Raw genomic sequence first — 17,877 nt, 5'->3', positions numbered from 1 at the left:
GTCTCTTCCTCAAAGTGCAGTGGAAACAGTGTCTTTGAATATTTGTTTTGAGGAGGTAGATAGATTGCTAATTATTAAAGGGATAACAGGAACACGGGGATGAGGTCATATGTGGCTGTCCAGGCTGAAGGGGCCAAATGGTTTACTCCTGCTCCTAATTTGTTTGTTCACTGGCATGTTTTTATTTTTTTCTGTCTTACCATAAGCAGGCAAACCATGTAAACTGAAGAACAGGGGTAACTGTGGACTCCAATCAGCAGCAGAAACTTCAGAGGTGGTTTTATCAGAAGATCTCACAGAAACACTGCAATTGAGGTGGATGATATGGTAGCACATGGGCAACTGAAATCGCAGTTAGCCTCTTTTTTTTTATATAGTATTTACTTGGACCTTTTAGCAACATTTGTTAATAACCAAAATCCATTACGGGGGGGGGGGGGGGGGGGGGGAGGGGTTGTGGGGAATGTTCTCTTTTCTACTCCTGCTTCATGTCCTACTATTCAGCAACCCATAGTGGATAACCATCTACTTGAATACAGGGTACAGGCCAATTCCAGCTTGCAATTCACCCCCCCCCCCCTTCCATTGGGCAGAACATACAAAAGTTTGAAAACATGCACCACCAGGCTCAAGGACAGCTTCTATCCCACTGTCAGAAGACTCTTGAATGGACCTCTTGTCTGTTAAAGGTGAACCCTTGATCTCACAATCTATCTATCTTGTCACAGTCGTTGCATCTTACTGTGTACCTGCATTGCACTCTCTGTAACTAACATAATATTCTGCATTCTATTATTGCTCGTCCCTTTGAAGTACCTCAATGTAGTTAATTTTGCATGCCATCCATGCAGATCATTTCAAAACACGTTTTTCACTGTATCTCAGTACATGTGACAATAATAAACCAATTACCAATTAAAAGCAAGATCAAACCAAAAGCTAAATAATTTTTTTTAAATCAGCAAACCAGAGTGTCTCTATTTTCTGCATTGCTTTTTCTATAAAGTCACCTATCAATAAATATTAATCCACCCATCTTTGGGAACATCTATCATGCTTCAAGGCAGAAATTAAACAAAATGAAAGAGATCATTCTGCTATGTTAGCAAAATGGTAAAGATCAATGATAAATTGCTTGTAACTAAGCTTTTTACATTATGCCAAATGGGATGGGGAGGGGAAGGGGCCCACTCATAAGGAACCAATAGGCTTACTTCAGTGATTATTTCCAGCACTGTAGGGGAGATCTTTGTGGATTATAAAGTGACTCATCCTGTGACTGCAAAGACAAACAAAAGCATACAGGAAAACCATAATGAATCACAGACAGAAAATAACTGAATACACAAGAAGAATGATGCATGGACACTATGCAGAAGGATTTAAAAAAAATTAACAGAGCAGTTTAATATTGTATCTGTTTTCATGTAGCATTTTCAGTCAGAGACACTCAAGAATGCGAGACACTTACTTTCCACTTAAAAGGGCAACAACCTCCTTCAGGGCAATGGCCTCCAATCATAAATCAGGATGTGATCTTTGATAATGGGGAAAATAATTTGAGGAAGCTTTTGAAATGGTGGAAGTAGGAGTTGGGTGTTAGAGGTTATGTCCTGACATAGGGTGTTGGTTATCTGCAACAAGCTGCCAGAGAAGTTGGTAGAGGCAGATACAATTACACTTAAAAGGCATTTGGACAGGTACTTAGGAAATACAGAGGGATACAGGCCCAATGAAGGCAAATGGGTCCAGTGTAGATAGGCATAATGGTTGGTATGGATGAGGTGGGCTGAAAGGGACTTGTTTTCGTGCTATATGATTCTATAACACACTTCCAGTATGGTTGAAAGCTAGGCTAGGGAGTGTTATGGGATTACATTGTGAATAGAAAAAAGGATAAGCCAAAACGTTCAACAGTCTATAAATAGGAGGGACAGATGATGCAAGTTGTGACAAAGACTGGGAGGATGAAGTGGAAATTTAAAGGTATGGAGATATTTGTTTAAAAACAGAACAGTACTACTGACTATCAACATACTGGGATGTGGGGAGACAATGGATCCTGGAAAAGAGGGAGCTCATGGGCAGGAACGTGTGTGGAACGAAATGTGAAATTTTTTGATGAGTTTGTATTTACATCAGAAGGAGCTTAAAAGACCAGTAGAAAAACTGTTGGAGGAGTCAGGAATGGCAGTGATAAACTTGCTGATGAAGACTATTAGGATGATTGAATGACCCTGGACAAAAAAAAAACCCTCAATTTTATTTCACAGGTCAGAATAGCCAGACCTAATGAAAATTCCAGGCTTTGAAAACTGACATCTTGCTTTGCACCAGCTAATGCTGTACATTACATAGTTCTGCAGAAATGTGGATGAAACCCTGATAGAGAATGGTTTTTGACAAGTACTGAACATACAGGCTTCTGTACTGATGCAGTGCTTCAGAATATTCAGTCACGCACCTCTTGATTGAATGAATAGCTTTCGCTGGTTGGTGGAGGGGAGGTAAAATTTGAAAATTTGATAGGCATATAGAAGCTGAGCAGTATGCTTTTTTATGGTTCTCAGTGCTAACTGTTCATAAACACATCTTGGGTGATACAATATGATTAGCAATGTACATTCACAACAAAACCATTTAAGGCTTCCAGACCAAATTTGCTACATTGTTCAATTTTTGTTTAATGTTCTTATTACTGAATCATTTTGCTCATTCTTTCCTATTCTAATTATTCAGGAATAAGTCATACTTCGTCATTTTCTAGTTTATTTGTATATTATACGCAATGTGTTTATTTAGGTATGCCTAATGCTCCATAAAAGTGTTCTGCACCTTCTGTACATTTAATCCATATTTGTGAATTGCAGGATTCTTATCCTATATTAATATGTTAAAACACTGAACGAACGAGAAAGGACAGAGAAAGAAAAAAATGGAGAGCAGGCAAAAAAAAGGGGGACAAAAGGGAGAGAAGAGGAAGAATGATAAACCAATCACCTCTCAGTATTCTCAACTTGCCTGATTTACTCTTCAAACAAAAGCACTCAACTGATTACTTGATCATTTGTTACAAATGCTGCTATCAAATTGCTCTGTGCATTTTGATTGCATCATTCTCTGCTAGGGTATCCAACTGTCCCATGTATGGCACTTACAATGAGTAATTGGCTGCCCCGTACTGGTGCTGCAGGAGAATGGCAAATGAGGGAAGGTTGCTACAGTTCCATAGTTGAGGGGAGAATCTATATTTAAAATGGAAAATTTGCTTGTCCTTTAAGTTACCAGAACTGGGCAGTTATTTTCCTATATCATTTTCCTGATGTGGGCACCTGTTTGCATATCAAGTTCTATGTCAGAGTCACCTGACATACACAAGGGCCTAAAATTTTGCAATCAGCTGCAAACACTATTCACTTGCCAATGACATCCAAATAGTCCTAGTGGGCAATTCCAGCAACAACTTACTGAATGCTTACTGAAGATGCAGATGCCTGCCCATGAGCCCCTCCCATAATGTGTCCCTTATGTTCACAGTACAGTGTTGGCAAACTTATTTTCCACATTCTTACACATCAACAATCCGTCACCCTCTTTATACATGGCTGGGAACTGTACCTACATCTGTAGAAGGCCCAACATTGGAAATCTTTTCCAAAACCCATCTGACCAAATTTCCCCTTTTGGTAGGTGACTAAATTTCCCCTTTGTCTTTTAATGAATTCACTTTTAGGAGAACTACTACAAATTGTTTCACAAGTTAGCATGCCAAAAAAAAACAAAATTCAAGTTGTTATTACAGTTATTGAGGGGGGATTAGATGGGGGGTGGGGGTTAACCTGCTTGAGGTTTACCAAATTATGTGGGGGATAGATAGGGTAGTTAGTGAGAATGTTTTCTCTCTTGATGTGGATGTCTGAAACAAGAGGGCATAGGTACAAGGTGAGAAGTTGGAGATTCAGAGGGGATCTGTGGGGGATTCCCTCCCACCCCCACCACCGAGAGTGGTTGGAACCTGGAATGCGCTACCTCTGATGGAGGCAGGTACTCTCACAACATTTAAGAAGCATCAAGACAAGCATGTGAATCATTAAGGCATAGAAGGCTATGGATCAAATGCGTGCAAATGAGATTGGTACAGATACCTACAATGGTTGGCATGCAGGCAGTGGCCAAAGGGCTGTTTCTGTGCTGTCTGACTCTATGACTAAAATGAGTACAATTCAAAAGTACTATGCTGGCTGTGAAACACAAACATTTAATAATTTTAAATCTATTGCTTATTAATGGTCTTATTAACGGCATAACATTTTCCCCGTATTTTCACTTCAATCCTACAAAGGCCTGAGTGCAAGATTTTCTTGATTTGATTATTTGTGAGTTATATAATTCAATTAGTACTGACAAAATGCAGAATAATTAGAATAACCAATTAATAATACTGATTTTTCCTCAGACCCATTAATGGTAGTTAATTGTATGAAAGCATTCCAAAATAATAAGGTTTATAGCCCGACTTAAGTACAATATTAACTTCAAACATACAGCTTACAAAAAACAGCAGCTTACTGTTCTGCTGCTGTAGAACTTTTCATATTCACAAAAACATTGCCTTGCAGAAGGCAGAACCAAACAGGCACAATATCTGTTAAGTATTTAATGCCACATTCATTATCTACAGCACAATTAGCCCCATTGGTGAAACACGCCAATAGTTTTACATCTTCAAACCATATTAATCAAAATTGCATCCAAACATCACACAAAGATTCAAATTTGTAAAATGATTATTCACTCCAATTAAAGAACAAATTGCCTACATGGTTTTAATTTTATCAATACAAATATAGGTGGAGATAGACACAACTGTGTCATCTGAAGGAAAATGAGGAGATCTCAGCATCCTTGCCATTATTTGTGCTTCAATCAACGTTGTTCAAACAAATTACTTGATCACCAAGACATTGCTGCCTTGTGATACTAGGTGTATACAAATTGACATTATCATTTCCCAAGGCTAGAAGACAATTTGAGCCAAGCCACAGCTGCAGAGATAATGGAGGTGAGCAGAAGCTGTTTCATTGTCCTTAAGGAGAGGTCACATTGGAGAAGGAGAGTCCAAGGTACAGGGTAGCAAATGGAATTTCATAAAAGGGACGCAAGCAGATGCAGAAGGTACACTTTCAACAGTAGTTTGAGATATGCCTCAGTGAATCAGGATGCCCACTCCAGTATCTATGCCACTCCTGCTGTGAATGCACAGTTACACATGTTGGATTCAATGGTCACCACCCACGTAAGAAATGCAGGCACATTCTCTGTAACTGCTGGTTACTTTCAGCAGGTTTACAGGACTCTTTAAATTATTTATGTTAGAGAGGAAACCACTGCATTTGCTGCAGCCAAAGAACTCAATCGAGGGCAATGATAAACTCTTGATAAAGCAATGGTCTGATGAAACGATTGATGAAAATATTACTATTTCTTGAGAGGGTCTTTTCAATTCTGAGATGGTGTCATAAAAAGCCTGTCATCTCAGTTAGTTCTCTGAACTCCTCTTTATTTGATCAATACCTCTACAGAGTATCCTTCATTAATTATTTCTTTTCTGTGCTCCAAATAATGCAAATTATATACTGAAATGCAAATCCTTACTAATTTTATTTCTATGACTTTAAAACCCAAGTTTGGTGTGATCTGATCACAACTTCCTGAATTGCACAAGCTCTGAAATGATCAGAAAAAAGATAAGCCTTTGCAACAAAAGTTGAGACTGTTTTAAATTTTAGTGTTCAATAACCTTATTTAAGCAAAAATGGGAACTTGGTGATCAAAAAAAATCTGATTCAAATCTTTGAATGAAATAGCTTTGAATTAAGAGCAGAATGTGCAAAATTGTTCAATTATTCTGCTTGGATATAAGTGCTTTCCTCATGGCAACACTTCTGTTGCAAGCTCAATGCACAAGTATCAAAATTACCTTGGATGAGTGATTATTGGCAAAACAGTATCTTGCAAAATTTTGGTGTATGAAGTTGCAGAAAACAGATAGTTGCAAAAGTAAAATATACTTCTGACAATAACTGAAAAGTTACATTACTTCATAAAGGATAATGTAACACAATTTTAAAATGAAAGAACCAGCCTATTTTTCCCCAATCTTTGCAAATAATTTCTTTCAATTCTCACTTATAGGTTATAGCAGAAGCGAAAATTAAGGACTAAAACATTTTTTAAGCTTTTCTTTAAATAGTAGACTGTGAAAGTATGAAAAACAATCTAGATCGTTATGAGCTAAAAAAAACTGCTGGAGGAAACAGTATCAAGCAGCACCTGTGGGGGGGGGGGGGGGAATTGCTGATATTTTTCAGGTTGAGACCTTTGCATCAGGCCTAAGAGTGGAGGGGGATGATAGCCCTTGTATTTGTAGCACAGACAGCACTTATAGCCTTTGTGTTTCTGCTTATCACCCTCCAGCAGTCGTCTCTACCTTCATCCTCCCACGTAACTGCATCTCCCTTTTTTCCTTGTTCCTCTGCTTCCATCTATCACTGACCTTCCCCTCCCTCACCTGGCTCCATCTGCCCATCATCCTTTACCCCTCCTTGGTCCACCTATCACCTACTGGCCCCTGTCTCACCTCTCCCCCCTCTCACCTTTACACCGGCTACCAACCCTCTACACTCTCAGTCCTGATGCAGGTTCTCAACCTGAACACATCGACAATTCTAGCCTCCCCCCCCCCCCACCCCCAGATGCTGCTCAACCAGCCAAGGAAGGAGCAGCGCACAATCTCAGAATGACCCAAGGATGGATCCCAAATACTCAGGTAAATTGCAGAAAGAGAGTTTGGGAGTCTAGGGAAGCAAGTTTTCTTTGTAGGTGCCACAGAAAGTTTCAAAGTTTAAAAACAATTAAAACATTGTTCTGGCCTTCTAAGCATTGAATCCGTTTCTAGCCAAAACCCGATTGGTAGGCATGTCACCATAAATGAAAATTTTTAAAAAATGCTGATGCCGGAAATCTGAAATAAAACTGAAAACGCAAGAAACAATCAGCAGGTCAGGAAGTACCTGTGGAAAGAGAAACAGTTAATAGTTCAGTTCCAAGGCCCTCGTCAGAGCTGAAGGATCCTGGATCTGAAACATTAAAAGGTTTCTTTTTCCAGAGATGTTGACTGATCTGAATATTTTCAGAAATGTCTGTTTTCATGTCACAATACCCCATTCAAACACATTGGGAAGCTAGCAACCAGGTCTAGATAGAGACATCAGAGCTTAATCTGCCAAATTAATAAATACTGACAGGATAACAATCAGAGCTTGTAGGAAGAGCCGAAGCACCAGGGGTCTTAAATGCCTATCCAGTTTCCACAAGGCACATAGAATTAAAGTCATCCAGCAAATGAAAAAGATTCCCATATTGCAGGTGATTTAACACGTGAGACAAAATGTTGAGTCTTCATATGTTAATAAATGCAACCACTATGAATAGGAAAAGTCAGTCCATAATGACAGTGCTCATATACAAAACTTAACATTTTAAAATGTCAAGATAAAACAGGCACGTTAAAGTAATACATTACTATTCAAAGTAAGAATATGTTACAATCCCACTGAGAAATTTAAGGACTATTTTAAGTGTTGCCATGATCCACAGGAAAAACTTAGTTTTGATCTCTCTTCTTCACCCTCTTGACCTCCTAGCAATTTGAACACGAGAGTGAAAAGCCCAGATGTGCTTATGGTAACTTTTGTTTTAAATGTTTTTGCCTCCAAACGAATCTTGTAGAAACATGGTATTCAGAGTATTATTATATGGCTGCAATGAATGTAGAGATGCAGGCTTAGTTGTGAACATCATAACTTTTTGGCTTATTGGTCAATTTTTATATTCTATATTGGCTAACTTCTCTTCTCCCATTTCTTATCAGTTGTCAACTTTATTAATCAATGTATTTCATTAAATCTCTTTTCACCATATCATGCTTGCAGTCTGATACCTGGATTGTTACAAGGAGAAACAGAAACTCGGGTTGTATCCTTTGAATTTAGAAAGTGAAGGTGTGATCCAGGATTGAAATTAGGAAAACTACTGCAAACAGAAACTGATGCTAATTTTCAATCCAATGTTTTTTTTTGTTTAATCAAATTCATAGGAAATATGGGTAAAAAAGGTAGATTTTAGGTCACAAATCAGCCATGATCTTTTCTGACTACCAGAACATATTCAAGGAGTGAAATGGTATCTGGGTTTTTCTATGTAAATTATTTCCAAAATAAAAACAAATACACTCCAGAATAGGTTTCCTACACACCAGAAATAAGCTTCCTAACTCACAAACACAATGGCATCTTTTAAACATTTCTGCAATGACAGGAAACTATTCAAAATGTAAGAGGGTGTGCAGTAAGTAAAAAGGTGAAAATCAATATCACGTGAAGATAAATTAATGCAAGCATGAACTTTACAGCATGACTCAGACTCATATTATGCCTGGAGAAAATCCAATGGGCACTGATGGTTGAAAAGAATGTCTCCCTCACTGGCACATGGTTTTGGAAATTTTGCAGTTAAACTAGCCCGATCAGACTGAAATAAGCAAAAAAAGAACTAACTTGCAAATCATTCGATCTGGTTATCAGCTATAGCAGCTTACATTTCATAAACAACTTACATTTCATAAACAACTTACAAAAGATAATCTGAATGCTTGAGAACTTAAGTGAAAAAAAATGCTTGAAATACTAAAGAAAAAGTTAAAATAAAACAACATTTTTGTCTACACTGTAAAGGCCTACACAATATTGAAGGTAACATCTCTTGTTCAGCAAGTAACCATGGATGTCAGCTGGGACTTTGTGTGGAAAGTCCTGGTTTTTGCAAAATACTTAAAACTCAGAATGTATTGGTAGATGCAGTCACAAAGACTGTTTATACCACTTGGCTGTAAGCTACCCAAGTGGAATATGAAGCACTGTTCTAGTTTGTGTTTGGCCTTGCTGTGGCAGTGGAGAAGGCTGAGGACAGATAGGTCAGTGTGGGAATGGGAACCTAGGTGGTTACCAACTGGTTGCATGACATTTCCACTCCCCTTCCCATTCCTACACCAATCTGTCTGTCCTTGGCTTTCTCCACAACCACATTGAGACCAAACACAAACACACCTCCTATTCCTCCAGCCAATGACATGAACATTAAATTTTCCAACTTCAGATAACCCACTCCCCCCGTGTTCCTTTCCCACTCCCACCAGTACACCTAGGGTATCTCTCCTCTTGTACACCCCTCCCTTCCCCCCCACCCCACCCCCGTATCCTAGACATCCTCCCCCACCTGACTCCATCTGCCCATCATCTCTCCCCCTCCGCTGGTTCAACCTCTCGCCAACCAATTTCTGTCTCACCCCTGCTTCTCAAATCGTTATGGTGGCTATCTTCCCTCTACACTCTCAGTCCTAATGCAGGGTCTCGACCCGATACATCAGCCATTCCTTTGCCTCCAAAGATACTGCTTGACCAATTGATTTCTTCCAGCACTATTTTTTGCTCCAGATTCCAACATCTCCAATCACTTGTCTCTCTCTTTTAAATCCATCTCAGAATGTAATGACTTAGTGTCCCAACCACAAGATGACAGGATTCTCACAGTACTTCACTGGACGTAACAAGAACACAAGAAAATAGCAGGAGTAGGCCATCAGGCCATTCAAGCCTGCCCCACCATTTAATATGATCATGGCTGATCTATGTTGACCTCAGTTCCTCTTCTGTGCCATTTCTCCTTATCCCTCCACTCCTCGATCAATCAAGTATTTATCCACCTGCACTTTAAGCACTTTAAACGATCCAGCTTCCACCACCAGGGGCAAAGAATTCCTGACATTCACTACCCTCTGCAAGAAGAAATTTCTATGTACCTCAGTTTTAAATGACTGCCCCTCATCTTGTAGTTATGCTCCCTTGTTCGAGACTCTCCCACTGGTGAAAACATCCCAACATCTACCTTGTCAAACCCCCTTAGGATCTTGTATGTTTCAACAAGGCAACCAACTCATTCTTCTAAACTGCTAGGAATCCAAACCCAAACTACTTGGTCTCTGTTGGTCGGACAACCCTCTCATCCCAGGAATTAACCTGCTGAATCACCCTTGTACTGCCTCCAATGATACTATATCCTATTAACAGGTATGGGGACCAAAACTGTACACAGTATTCCATGTGAGGACTTACTTACACCTTGTACAATTCCAACAAAACCTTGCTATTTTTAAACTCCAATTCCTTTGTAATAAAAGCCAAAATGCTGTTTGTCTTCTTAACTATTTGTTGGACCTGCCTGCTAGTTGTTTGTGATACATGAATTGGACCACCTAGATCTATCTGTTCTTCACTCACTTGCAGTCTCTCACCATTTAGATAATAATCTGCCTTTTGATTTCTCGTACTGTAGTGCATGACCATCCACTTCCCCACATTAAACTCCATTTGCCAGTCTTTTGCCCACACACTCCAACTATCTATATCCCATTGTAGAATCATAGTATTCTTATCACAACGTGCCCTTCCGCCTGTTTTCATATCGGCAAATCTGGAAACCTCACATGCCTTTCCTTCCTCCAGGTCATTAATGTAAATAGTGGACAATTGCAGCCAAGATCTAATCTTTGTGGTACTCCACTAGTTACCTCCTTCCAGTCTGAGAAGGACACATTTATTCCAAATGTGTTTTTTATGTGACAGCCAGTTTTCAATCCATGGTATTATCCAATACCATGGGCTTTTAATTTATGCAGCAGCCTCTTATGTGGCACCTTGTCAAATACCTTTTGGAAATCTAAACACACCACATCTACAGGTTCTTCTCATTCAATTCTCCATTACATCCTCAAAGAATTCAAGCAAATTTGTCATACGTGATTTACCTTTCATGAAACCATGTTTACTAGGTTTAATTACATTCAGCTTTCCTACATGATTACCTATTTCTTCTTTGATTATTGACTGTAGCATCCTGCCAATAATAGCTGTCAAACTAACTGGACTGTTAGCTCCCCCTCTTTTTTTATTTGAAAAAGCATCACATTGGCTGTTTTCCAGTCTTCTGGTACCATCCCAGAGTTTAGTGATTTATGAAAATTTTCAACCAATGGGTCCACTATCTCTGCAACCACCTCCTTCATAAACCCCAGCATCCAGTCCATCAGGTCCTGGCAACAGGTCTACCTTTAGCTCTGAGTTTCCATAATCATTAATCCCTTGTAATTGGGATTTTTGTAAGTTCCACCATTTTATTTTAAATTACCCCATCTAATATCTTTGGGATATTAGCAATGTCTTCCACAGTGAACATTAATGTAAAAAATTTATGCAACATATCTGCTATTTCTTTGTTTGCCATAATTCAGCAGCATCGCTCTCTAGAGGCCCCACATTTACCTTAGCCGCCTTCTTCCTATTTATATGTCAGTTGAGAAATTTGTGATTTGTCTCCACAGAGAGACTTGAACCCACAGTGTAAACACTCAAGAGATAAGAGAGATACCAAATTAACAGCTGAAAATCCAAGAGGTAATAATGACAAGGGAGAAGGCTACAACCATAGGTGAGATGAAGCAGGTAACATTATGGAGCTGGAAATAAACTTCATGGTAATAACTGGCACATAGGATTAAAAACAAAAGTTAAAAGCCACATTTATCACCTCACATAATAATACCTTGGAACATGTCCAGGTGGTGTCCTCAAACAGGTTCACACCAATCTCGTAAAACTGTACTTTTTTGTACAGTTTTGGCAATATCAGTGATCATATGCTACCGATTTTTCTTATTTTGGAAAAAACCTATTATTGCATAAAATGGGCACCAATCATTTCATCCATCCTTGGAAGAGTTTGTCAGCTGACAAAGCTACCCAACAACCATCATTTTCTCTGGGATACCTGACAATTCACAGCAGCACAAAGGGATAAACTATTAATTAACTGAATGATCTGAAATAACTGGTTAGGGCATTTGTTTAAAAGATACCCTCTTAAAAATTATTTTGCCATTTTCAACATCTGGTTATGTCATGTTAAAGTCAATTTTTCATGACTTTTTCCTTGCCCAGTTGTAACAGCTGAGAACAGAGGAAAACCTCTGAAATTTGAGTGAAAACTGATCAAAACAGTTTAAAAAACATGTCACAATTCCTCGCCCACCAAAAATAAGTAACTCCTATCTTGATTCATAAATGTACTCTCTGCTTGTGAAATAATGGCAACTTCTGCATCTCATTAGGCAATGAAATCAATTTCATAATAGTTTAAATCAACTTTAGAAATAAATGACACATTTACTCCTTCTTGAAAGACATCTCTGAGGCAAAATGATTTAGTTTGCTAGACTAATTCCTAAAAATGGTAAATCAGATGGAATCCCCAGGATCAGTCTTGCTGCTGGTTATCTTTTTATGGTGCAAAATTTATCAATAAGGGCTCAAAAGGTTAAACAATTTTCTATTGTAGGAAGCCTTGAAAAGAACATAAGAAACAAGAGCAAGAACAGGCCATGAGGCCTTTTGAGCCTTTACCACTATTCAGCAAAATATAAACCAATCTTTTACTTCAATATCATTTTCCTGCAATATCCCTGTACCAGCTAATTGCCTTAATATCCAGAAATCCATTGAACACAATGTCATTCCTACAATTGTCTGGACTGGAGAATTTTAAGATTCACCAAGCTCTGCTTGAAAATTTTTTTCCATGAGTCCTAAATGACATGCCCCTTATTCCAAGAATCTAATGACTGCTTCCAGACTGCTCAGCCTAGGGAAACATCCTCCCTAGTTCAGCCTGTCGAGCCCTGTAAGCATTCTGTAGGTTCAATGAGATCTCTTATTCTTCTAAACTTTAGAGAATATAGGCCTGGTCGACACAATCTCTACTCAAAGAAAACCTGACAATCTTAGAATCCAGTCTATTAAATTTTCACTATACTCTCTCTATGGCAAGTATATCCTTCATTGAAGTGAGGAAACCAAAACTGTACACAATACTCCAGGGTCCCACCAAGATTCTTTGTACGAAAGACATCTTTATTCCTGTACACAAATCCTAATTTGCCTTCCTAATCGCCTGCTGCACCTACATGTTGACTTTCATTGATCTGTGTACAAGGATAACTAGGTACCTTTGCATATCAATAGTACCCAATATCAAAAGACACCAAGGTGGATAAATTCACATTTTCCTTTATATTTCCTTTCTTTCCTTCATTATATTTTCTGTGTTTTTGCCCACTCACTCAGCTTGTCTATATCCCCTCGAAGACTCTTTACATCCTCCTCCTCATGCATAATCCCATCTAGTATTTCATTACTATCAAACTCAGAAATATGACGTTTGGTCCTCAGCTAACTTGTTAAAATGGATCATGGATAAGCAGGGGCCCAACCACTAAACGCTGTGGTGCCCCATTAGTCACAGCCTGGCAACCTGAGAAAATCCATTTAGAGACACAAGAACATACGAAATAGGAGCAGGAGCAGGAGCAGGAGTAGGCCATCTGGCCCGTTGAGCCTGCTCCACCATTCAATAAGATCATGGCTGATCTGTCCGTGGACTCGGCTCCACCTACCTGACTTTTCCCCATAACCCTTAAATAACTGTATCTTAATATATATTTAATGAGGTAGCCTCCACTGCTTCCCTGGGCAGAGAATTCCACAGATTCACTATTCTCTGGGAAAAGCAATTTCTCCTCATCTCTGTCCTAAATCTACTCTCCTGAATCTTGAGGCTATGTCCCTTAGTTCTAGTCTCACCTACCAGTGGAAACAACCTTCCTGCCTCTTTTCTTATCTACCCCTTTCATAATTTTATATGTTTCTGTAAGATCCCCTCTCATTTTTGTTTTGAATTCCAGCGAGTATAGTCCCAGACGACTCAATCTCTCCTCATAGGCTAACCCCCTCGTCTCTGGAATCAACCTGGTGAACCTCCTCTGCACCGCCTCCAAAGCCAGTACATCTTTCCTCAAGTAAGGAGACCAGAACTACACAGTGCGTGTACTGGTGCAGCCTCATCAGTAACCTGTACATTTGCAGCATAACCTCCCTGCTCTTAAATTCAATCCTTCTAGCACTGAAGGCCAGCGTTCCATTTGCCTTCTTGATAACCTGTTGCACCTATAAACCAACCTTTTGCGATTCATGCACAAGCACTCCCAAGTCTCTCTGCACAACAGCAATGCTGCAATCTTTCACCATTTAAATTTAAATAAGAGTCATAGAGAAATACAGCAGGGATACAGGTCCTTTGTCCAAACAAGTCCATGCTGACCACGGTGCCCACCCAGCTAGTCCAAATTTCCTGCATTCACCCCATAACCCTCTAAGCCCCACCCCTCCATGTACCCATCCAAGTGCTTCTTAAATGATACCACTGTACCTGCCTCAAACACTTCTTCTGTCAGCTTATTCCATGTACTCACCACCCTCTGCATGAAAAAATTGCCCCTCAGATCCCTTTTAAATCTTTCCCCTATCATCCCAAATCTATGCCCCCTAGTTTTGGACTCCCCTACCCTGGGGAACAGACAGGAAAAGATACCACTTATCTATGCTTCTCAATTTTAAACACTTCGAAAAGGTCACCCCTCATTCTCCTACATTCCAAGGAATAAGGACCTAGCCTGGCCAACCTCTCCCTACAACTCAGGCCCTCTGGACCTGGCAACATTCTCGTAAATCTCTTCTGCACCCTTTCCATTTCAACCATGTCTTTCCTATAACAGGGCGACCAAAACTGTAAACAGTTCTCCTTGTGTGGCCTCACCAACGACTTATACAACTTCAACATAATGCCCCAATTCTTTTATTCAATGCCCTGACTGAAGGCCAGTGTGCGTGATGCCTTTTTCACCACCCTAACTGTAATGCTGTCTTCAACAAACTATGCACTTGTACTCCTAGGTCGCTCTGTTCCATTACATGCCCGAGTGCCTACCATTCAAAGTTTAAGTCCTATGCCAGTTTGACTTTCCAAAGTGCATCAGCTCGCACTTAACTGCATTGAAATCCATTTGCCATTCCTCAGCCCACTTCCCAAATGATCAAGGTCCCCCTGTAATCTACGATAACCTTCTTTACTATCAACACCACCTCATAATTTCATGTCATCCACAAACTTACTGATCAAGCCTTGTGCATTCCGATCCAAATCACTTATGTAAATAACGAATAATAAGGGTCCCAACACCGACCCCTGCGGCACACCACATCACCGGCCTCCATTCTGAGAAACAACCTTCAACCACCACCCTCTGCTTCCTACCTCAAGCCAATTTTGAATCCAGCTAACCAGCTCTCCTGGATTCCATGGGACCTAACATTCCAGCCTAGCCTACCATGCAGGACCTTGTCAAAGGCTTTGCTAAATACCAAACAGACAACGTCCACTGCCCTCCCTCATCTACCTTTTTGGTTATCTATTCAAAAAAAAACTCAAAGGTTTGTCAAGCATGACTTTCCAAGCACAAAGCCATGCTGACTCCTCCCAAGCAGACTCTGTCTATCCAAATGCTGGTAGATCTTGTCCCTCAGAATTCCCTCCAGTAACTTCCCCACTACTGATGTCAGGCTGACCGGCCTACAGTTCCCTGGTTTGTCCTTGCACTTTTCTTGAACAACTGAATAACGTTAGCCACCTTCCATTCTTCAGGAGCTTCACCAGTGGCTAACGATGAAGCAAATATCTCCGCAAGGGCCTCCCACAAAGTCAGAGGATGCACTCAGTCAGGCCCTGGGAATTTATCCACCTTAATGCACAGTAAGGCTGCAAATCGTTCCTCCCTGGTAATACAAATGTCCTCCAAAACATCTCCAATTGTTTCCTTTATCACTTGAGCAACCATGATTTTCTCCTCAGTAAACATCAAGGAGAAATATCTGTTAAAAATCCCACCAATCTCCTGCAGCTCCAGACACAGGCGGCCCTGCTGATCTCTAAGGGGACCTCCTCTCTCCCTAGCCACCCTTTTACTCTTCATATAGCTATAGAATCTCTTGGGATTTTCCTTAACTTTACCTGTCAGATCCATCTCATGCCCTCTCTTTGCCCACCTGTTTTCCCTCAAGAGTATTCTTAATCTTTTGATAGTCATCGAGGGATTCACTGGTCCCCAACCTCCCAAACCCAATATTTACTTCCTTCTTTTCCTTGATCAGAGCCCTAATTTCCCTCGTCAGCCAAAGTTCCCTAAACTTGCCAGGTTTACCCTTCACCCTAATAGGAACATGCTGCTCCTAGACTCTTGATGTCACACTCTTAAAAGTATCCCATTTGCTATTCGCTCCTTTCCCTTCAAACAGGCTCCATTTTCTTTTCTTTTTGTTTTGCTTTTTGTCCAATAATCAATTCTCAATCCATATCAGTATATCATTCCCCACGTGCTCTAACCTTGTTGACCAACCTCCCGTGTGCAACCTCATCAATAGCTAGCTGAAAAATCCAAATACATCATAGCCCACTTCTTTCCCCTCATCTATTCCACTGGTCACATCCTCAAAGAACGCCAGTAGATTAATCAAACATGGATTTTCTTTCATAAATCCATGTTGATTCTGCTCAACCCCTGTATTCTGTTATTAGATCCTTTATTATAGATTCCAACATTTTCCCAACTACTGACATTAGGCTAACAGGTCAGTCAGTCTGGTAAAGAATCTTCAAAGTAATATGTTAAAACCTGTCTCAGCTGTTTAGTGTTTCCAGCATTTTCTGTTTTCAGGTTGTAGTTCCCTGTTTTCCTCTCCTTCTTTTCTTAAATTCTGGGGTCACATTTACTACACTCTATTCCACAGGGACAATACCAGAATCTATAGAATTTTGCGTGATGATAACCAGAGGGTTCACCATCCCTATAGCAACCTCTTTCAAATCTCTGGGATGCAAGTCATCAGGACCTTGGGATTTAAGTGGATTTTAGTCTCACCAACTTTTTTGTACTATTATTTAAACTGATCTAAACATGTAAACTTAAAGAATCAGGAAAATTATTCAAAGCAAATACTGTAAAACCTGCATAGATTTTAAACATAAAGTGTCATTACTTATAATAAAAGATACCACTGCACCAAAACACAAAACATTAGTTAAAGCCAAGCATGCAGAACAATCCTGTGTCATAATTGTTTTCATAGCTGGACACAGAAAGAAGATTAACTATACAACTGGTGCGACTACAGCTATTTCTAGTAAACATTTTATTTAAGAAGGTTCCTTCACACACACACACACACACACACTTCGAGTTAAATAACAGAAACCAAACAAAGATTGATCAACTACTCTCAACCCATAGCCCAGCAACAGAAATTGAATAAGTTTGGTTCTCAAATGGTCGTTAGTTGATTCATTTTGAATTTCCATGTGCATTTTTCAAATTACAAAACAATATAACATAAAATCTCTTAATGTTATTGCCTTCCATGATAAAAATCACAGACTTTGAATGGCAGTATATAGGTCACTTGAGCCATTGAGTCCATGTTTTCAGTTATTTGGCCTATTGCGTTATACCCTAATTATTAGGAAGCACAAGCAATCCTTTTATCAAGCAACACCAAGGTCCTCGAGAGCAACCTCATGTAACCAGCATCCAAGTTTCCTTATCTGACTAGAGTCAGGAGGAACTGAGGGAGAAAGATAAGTTGTCGACCACATTTGATCAAGATCACAAATTATCAAAGAAATCAACAACATTCACTAACAACCTTCTAGACTACCCCAACTGAATGTAATGAAATAAAAAAAACAAACAAAAAGGGGAAGTGGCAATTTCAAATTCATATATACACATATATTATTCACACATATATATTATAAATG

At 39.6% G+C, this 17,877-nt stretch overlaps 1 protein-coding gene across 1 annotated transcript in view; it reads right to left on the bottom strand.

Annotated features, from left to right (window-relative positions):
- ankrd28b (ankyrin repeat domain 28b) overlaps window positions 1-17,877 on the bottom strand; it is a 122,954-nt gene that overhangs the window by 101,631 nt on the left and 3,446 nt on the right. The gene's annotated exons all lie outside the window — the stretch shown is intronic.

This window comes from Pristis pectinata, chromosome 5 (genome assembly GCF_009764475.1).
Source record: "Pristis pectinata isolate sPriPec2 chromosome 5, sPriPec2.1.pri, whole genome shotgun sequence".
NCBI classification, from domain to species: domain Eukaryota; kingdom Metazoa; phylum Chordata; class Chondrichthyes; order Rhinopristiformes; family Pristidae; genus Pristis; species Pristis pectinata.
Note: the sequence above shows the minus strand (reverse complement) of the source record. Positions and strands in the feature narration are given on the sequence as shown.